Source organism: Astatotilapia calliptera, chromosome 4, assembly GCF_900246225.1.
Source record: "Astatotilapia calliptera chromosome 4, fAstCal1.2, whole genome shotgun sequence".
NCBI classification, from domain to species: domain Eukaryota; kingdom Metazoa; phylum Chordata; class Actinopteri; order Cichliformes; family Cichlidae; genus Astatotilapia; species Astatotilapia calliptera.
In genome coordinates this window covers 10,361,327-10,368,938 of record NC_039305.1, presented here as the reverse complement: position 1 = coordinate 10,368,938, position 7,612 = coordinate 10,361,327, and positions in this window count along the sequence as shown.

The following is a 7,612-nucleotide window of genomic DNA, read 5'->3' as shown; positions in this document are numbered from 1 at the left end:
CAGTTCATTCTGACTTGGGCAGAGAAAACACGTACAGTAATGTGTACAGTAATGCTAAACATTCTCTGTGACAGTATAGCTCAATATGGGCTAATGAGCTGCAGATTCTATATTTAAATTTTGGGCCTTTAAAGGGCCCCAAAATTCAAGATCTGAATCATCCAAACTTTGATGTTACATTGTGCCCGTGCATATTCAAGGGATTGAGTAAAGGGATCTCAAAACAGGCTCTTATTTTTGCTTTAAGGTATACAGGGAGTGCAGAATTATTAGGCAAATGAGTATTTTGTCCACATCATCCTCTTCATGCATGTTGTCTTACTCCAAGCTGTATAGGCTCGAAAGCCTACTACCAATTAAGCATATTAGGTGATGTGCATCTCTGTAATGAGAAGGGGTGTGGTCTAATGACATCAACACCCTATATCAGGTGTGCATAATTATTAGGCAACGTCCTTTCCTTTGGCAAAATGGGTCAAAAGAAGGACTTGACAGGCTCAGAAAAGTCAAAAATAGTGAGTTATCTTGCAGAGGGATGCAGCAGTCTCAAAATTGCAAAGCTTCTGAAGCGTGATCATCGAACAATCAAGCGTTTCATTCAAAATAGTCAACAGGGTCGCAAGAAGCGTGTGGAAAAACCAAGGCACAAAATAACTGCCCATGAACTGAGAAAAGTCAAGCGTGCAGCTGCCAAGATGCCACTTGCCACCAGTTTGGCCATATTTCAGAGCTGCAACATCACTGGAGTGGCCAAAAGCACAAGGTGTGCAATACTCAGAGACATGGCCAAGGTAAGAAAGGCTGAAAGACGACCACCACTGAACAAGACACACAAGCTGAAACGTCAAGACTGGGCCAAGAAATATCTCAAGACTGATTTTTCTAAGGTTTTATGGACTGATGAAATGAGAGTGAGTCTTGATGGGCCAGATGGATGGGCCCGTGGCTGGATTGGTAAAGGGCAGAGAGCTCCAGTCCGACTCAGACGCCAGCAAGGTGGAGGTGGAGTACTGGTTTGGGCTGGTATCATCAAAGATGAGCTTGTGGGGCCTTTTCGGGTTGAGGATGGAGTCAAGCTCAACTCCCAGTCCTACTGCCAGTTTCTGGAAGACACCTTCTTCAAGCAGTGGTACAGGAAGAAGTCTGCATCCTTCAAGAAAAACATGATTTTCATGCAGAACAATGCTCCATCACACGCGTCCAAGTACTCCACAGCGTGGCTGGCAAGAAAGGGTATAAAAGAAGAAAAACTAAAGACATGGCCTCCTTGTTCACCTGATCTGAACCCATTGAGAACCTGTGGTCCATCATCAAATGTGAGATTTACAAGGAGGGAAAACAGTACACCTCTCTGAACAGTGTCTGGGAGGCTGTGGTTGCTGCTGCACGCAATGTTGATGGTGAACAGATCAAAACACTGACAGAATCCATGGATGGCAGGCTTTTGAGTGTCCTTGCAAAGAAAGGTGGCTATATTGGTCGCTCATTTGTTTTTGTTTTGTTTTTGAATGTCAGAAATGTATATTTGTGAATGTGGAGATGTTATATTGGTTTCACTGGTAAAAATAAATAATTGAAATGGGTATACAGTGGGGCAAAAAAGTATTTAGTCAGCCACCGATTATGCAAGTTCCCCCACTTAAAATGATGACAGAGGTCAGTAATTTGCACCAGAGGTACACTTCAACTGTGAGAGACAGAATGTGAAAAAAAAATCCATGAATCCACATGGTAGGATTTGTAAAGAATTTATTCGTAAATCAGGGTGGAAAATAAGTATTTGGTCACCTCAAACAAGGAAAATCTCTGGCTCTCACAGACCTGTAACTTCTTCTGTAAGAAGCTTTTCTGTCCCCCACTCGTTACCTGTATGAATGGCACCTGTTTGAACTCATCATCTGTATAAAAGACACCTGTCCACAGCCTCAAACAGTCAGACTCCAAACTCCGCCTTGGCCAAGACCAAAGAGCTTTCGAAGGACACCAGGAAAAGTATTGTAGACCTGCACCAGACTGGGAAGAGTGAATCTACAATAGGCAAGCAGCTTGGTGTGAAAAAATCAACTGTGGGAGCAATCATCAGAAAATGGAAGACATACAAGACCACTGATAATCTCCCTCGATCTGGGGCTCCACGCAAGATCTCATCCCGTGGGGTCAAAATGATCATGAGAACGGTGAGCAAAGATCCCAGAACCACACGGGGGGACCTGGTGAATGACCTGCAGAGAGCTGGGACCAAAGTAACAAAGGTCACCATCAGTAACACACTACAACGGCAGGGAATCAAATCCCGCAGTGCCAGACGTGTTCCGCTGCTGAAGCCAGTGCATGTCCAGGCCCGTCTGAAGTTTGCCAGAGAGCACATGGATGATACAGCAGAGGATTGGGAGAATGTCATGTGGTCAGATGAAACCAAAGTAGAACTTTTTGGTATAAACTCAACTCGTCGTGTTTGGAGGAAGAAGAATACTGAGTTGCATCCCAAGAACACCATACCTACTGTGAAGCATGGGGGTGGAAACATCATGCTATGGGGCTGTTTTTCTGCCAAGGGGACAGGACGACTGATCCGTGTTAAGGACAGAATGAATGGGGCCATGTATCGTGAGATTTTGAGCCAAAACCTCCTTCCATCAGTGAGAACTTTGAAGATGAGACGAGGCTGGGTCTTCCAACATGACAATGATCCAAAACACACCGCCCGGGCAACAAAGGAGTGGCTCCGTAAGAAGCATTTGAAAGTCCTGGAGTGGCCTAGCCAGTCTCCAGACCTCAACCCCATAGAAAATCTGTGGCGGGAGTTGAAAGTCTGTGTTGCTCGGTGACAGCCCCAAAACATCACTGCTCTCGAGAAGATCTGCATGGAGGAATGGGTCAAAATACCAGCTACTGTGTGTGCAAACCTGGTAAAGACCTATAGTAAACGTTTGACCTCTGTTATTGCCAACAAAGGTTATGTTACAAAGTATTGAGTTGTATTTTTGTTATTGACCAAATACTTATTTTCCACCCTGATTTAAGAATAAATTCTTTACAAATCCTACCATGTGGATTCATGGATTATTTTTTTTTTTTCACATTCTGTCTCTCACAGTTGAAGTGTACCTCTGGTGCAAATTACTGACCTCTTTCATCATTTTAGGTGGGGGAACTTGCACAATCGGTGGCTGACTAAATACTTTTTTGCCCCACTGTATATTTGTTTTTTGTTAAGTTGCCTAATAATTATGCACAGTAATAGTCACCTGCACACACAGATATCCCCCTAAAATAGCTAAAACTGAAAACAAACTAAAAACTACTTCCAAAAACATTCAGCTTTGATATTAATGAGTTTTTTGGGTTCATTGTGAACATGGTTGTTGTTCAATAATAAAATTATTCCTCAAAAATACAACTTGCCTAATAATTCTGCACTCCCTGTAAAGGCAGAAATTGGCTAAAGCACAGCTACGCTGTGATGAAACAGGTTCATGAAAATATCTTTAAGATGCTTACTTAAGCAGAAGACTTATCAAAATGGGCAACATCTTACAGTGGGTCTATTTCAGTGGCCCTACAGAGCATAACTAGTCAAATTGCTGTCTGTAAGGCTTCTTCAGGCCTAGCAGTGAAACATAACTTTTATGCAGCCTTCATCCATATAAGCACAGGCCACAGTTTCTAAGAACATAAGCATAACTCTATGATATTCCTTTAGTCCACACCAATGACTGTAGAAAACACCTATGAGAATGATGTTATAAACAATGTTTGAGACGAGTAGCATGGATCAGTCGATTAAAAAAGATCTTACTCATTTGTTATTTTCTTTGAAAAATAACTCACTTTCAGAAAGTCCAGTCATGATTCTTTGCTCACAGTAGTATGTGAAAAAACCTAATCTGATCATAATAATAAAAAATTATGATCTTACTAGCACCAGAGAGAAACAAAATTAATTATGTGGCTTTATTTGGCTCTTAACACCTCAGCTTCACTACTGGAACTTTAACTTTATGCACTCCATACTGTACAGTAATGCCACTGTTTTGCACATGTCTCACTCTGTATATTTTATTTATTTTATATATTCTATTCATTGTTTACTCTATTTAATTTGTAAAATATGTGTACACACACACACACACACACACACACACACACACATGTAGAAAAATATTTAGTATACACATCCAGAAATGCATATACTATTATATATTGTACATATATTTATTAGTTTCAGATGTAGCCATTCTTGTATTTTGCTTGTTTACATTATTGTATTTTGCACAACTCTGTTGCTTGTGAAGCTCGCACACAAGAATTTCACTCACATGTGCTGTACCAATGTACCTGCACATGTGATGTGACAATAAAAGTGATTTGATTTGATTAACTGTTGCAAACATCCAAAAACAAGTAACTGCTTATTTAATTATAATTGATCCAGATGACTGATGTAACATGAAATCAATTATGGGTACAGTAATAAGGATAAATAGGACAAGTCAGGAATTAAAATACAGATGGATAACTGTGTTGGCTTTAATTGAGTTTGCAAAAGAGTTGAAAATATCCCACTGTCTTTAGTAAAAAATTCGAATTATTTACTCAGAATCTTAACAATTACAGCAGTGGGAAAAGGGGGCTGTAATAAAATAATAACTTGCTATTAAAATATAAAAAAGAAGTACAGTTGTGGAAAGAAAATCACAGAGCAATGGAAGATGCAATTAAGGAAAGACTGATTTTAGATGATGGGATGTCATTACAGTGACCATCATATGCACCATTTCATATGATTAATAAGATCTGAAGCCTCGCATTATCTCTGTTTGATTTCGTTTTTGTGCTAATGATAAAAAAGGAGGAGATATGGAGCTCTGCATTTATCAAGTCACCAGAAGGTTGATGACTTTTACGCACTGTGCGCCTCAGCACTCGGCCACTCTGCTCTGCACTTTACTTGCTCTGCCACAAAGTGACTCCTAAACACTTTTACTTTGCCGTATTAACACTTACAGCTAATCGAGGAATATGTGGAAGGAACGAAATCTCACAAACTGTCGTACCACCAATTGTTTCACAAATGTTTGTAGAGGCAAACTGAATGGCTAGATGCTTGGTTTTATAAACATATGACAAAGACACTAAAAACACTCGAATTCAATGAGAACCAGCGCTTTTTGTCCATTTAGTGGATTATCAGAACGAGCGTGGGATGGTAAAATACGGAATGATGTTCTGGAATGATACACTGAGTTCTCACCCTAAGTATTTAGCAAAGCCGATCATATTTCGTATCTTCAATAATGCTGAAAGTGTGATTAAACAAAGCAGAACAAAACTGAAACAAGTAAAATAAATAATAAGTAAATAATATTTCTGCACGTGTGATGTGTATGTGAACTGTTTCACACATATTTCCGGTTTTGTACGATGGGATAGTTTGCAATAAGACAAGCCAAATATAAATGCGCCTCTGCTAAGCCATCGGTTTTATCAAAGGTCACACACCTGCATTTATCCAAACACATTCACCAACGATTTTTAAAGGAGGGGTTCGCCCTTATATCTAAAACGTGTATCGGTTCTCCTTCAGCTGCCTCTCGCTGATCTTAGGTGTCAAGCTGTTTCCGGAGAGAGACACATGCGTAAAACGCGCGATTTTGGCGCTGTTAGTATATATAGTAGACTTTATTAAAAGCTAACTATATGGTTCTTTGTTGCCATCTGTTGTTATGTGGCACACTTAGTGTAATATAAACTTAAGGGTTAGACTTGAGAGTTGAGATGTGAGGTGAGGTGGCGTGGCATGGTAATGAGTGTTACTATATTCGTGTTAATGACAGAAGGGGCATTTTTGCCCAACCTGCCAGGATAGTCAGGTTTGTACGCAACTTGTGTGGCTGACGCGATAGTCCTTTAAAAAAAAACATTAAAAAAACCACGTTTTGACTACATACTGAGTTAAAAGATCTCCTAAAGATGTGGCTGTACATGTTTTCTTAATCATGCTTCTTATCAAGACCAAACTGCACAACCTGACAGGATACACTCAAATGTGCAAAGCACAAAACACATTGAGTTCGGATGCAAATTTACTTTCAATTCTTTTTTTTCTTTTTTTTCAAAACTATGAGCTGTTTCCTATAAGAGCGGCCTGAAAACTGGAGGTTCTGACTCCCAATCTGTTTTCAACGCTCTGAACCACAAGTAACCCTACAGTCTGAGAGTGAAATTCTCTATTGTACTGTGTGGTCTTTGAGTTAAGAGGCCTGATTATACCTTGTATGTAATGCAAAGGGTTTTAATTCCCATTTTGGAATTAACAGGGAGCCAATGAAGAGAAGCCAGTGTGGGTGAAAAATGCTCTCTCTTTCTACACCCTGCCAGTACTCCCGCTGCAGCGGATCAACTGAAGGCTTTTCAGGTAGTTTTCAAGACATCCTGGTTATAATGAATTAAAGTAGTCCTGCCTAGAAGTAATAAACGCATGAACTAGTTTTTTAGTATCACTTTGAGACAGGATGTTTCTAATTTTAGTGATATTCCGCAAATGGAAGAAAGCAGTCCTATATATTTGTTTAATGTGCCCATTGAAGGAAATATTCAGGTCAAAACAACTCCAAGACTCCTCAGTGTTACTGGAGGCCAAGGAAATGCCATTCAGAGTAAATATCTGATTAGACAACATATTTCTAAGATTACAATAGCCTCAGCTGAGTACAATAGCCTCTATGTTATATGAATTTAGAAGCAGAAAATTCGAGGTCACACAGGTCGTTATGTCTTTAAGAGATTCCTGCAATTTAACTAACTGTGTTATCTGACTTCATGGATAGATAAAGCAAAGCAGCACATTTGATAGAGTTGATCATGATATTTTATTACAGAGATCAGAGGATGCTGTAGGTATTAATAGTAGATTCGTGTTTAGCAGGACAAGCACAGACATGAGTTCACTGTCTGAAGCCATAAGAAGATCATTTGTAGTCATCACTAAAACTATGTCTGTACTGTGATGAGCTCTGAAACATGACTGAAACTCTGAAACTGAAAGTATTAATTAATGGTAGGATGACAAAATTTGGGATAATAGGTCAAAGTTAAACTGGAGAAGCTTTCACTGGAACATTCTCTATTTATCTGAACAGACCTGTAAAAATGCCTTCTGAGATGCAGCATCACCACCTTCCAAAAACATCGTATTAACAGAGGGAATATTTTCTATTGTCAAACTGTATTCACAAAGTCTGTAAGCCTGTTTACCTCTTTACAGTTTTGGATCCAACATTGGTGCAGTCAGTGCCTTAAGTATGTAAGAATTAAATTTGGGAATTTGGCAATTAAATAATCACAGAAATTGAAGGAATTTGTCTGTTATGTACCTTTATAGTAATGACACAATTCCTCCTATGTCCTCACAGTAAAAAGTATTCTATATTTAAAACAGTGCAAAGTTTAAAAAAAGGCTTCTGCGGTTCTGAAACTGACCCTTCAGCATGAGCTGAATGCTTTAACTTTAATGTTTCTTTATCTTAAACCCTCTTTCCTCCTATGTGCTCACAGTAAAAGACTATCTTCACCACACTAATGACCATGAGACTTTGATTGCATTCAATGT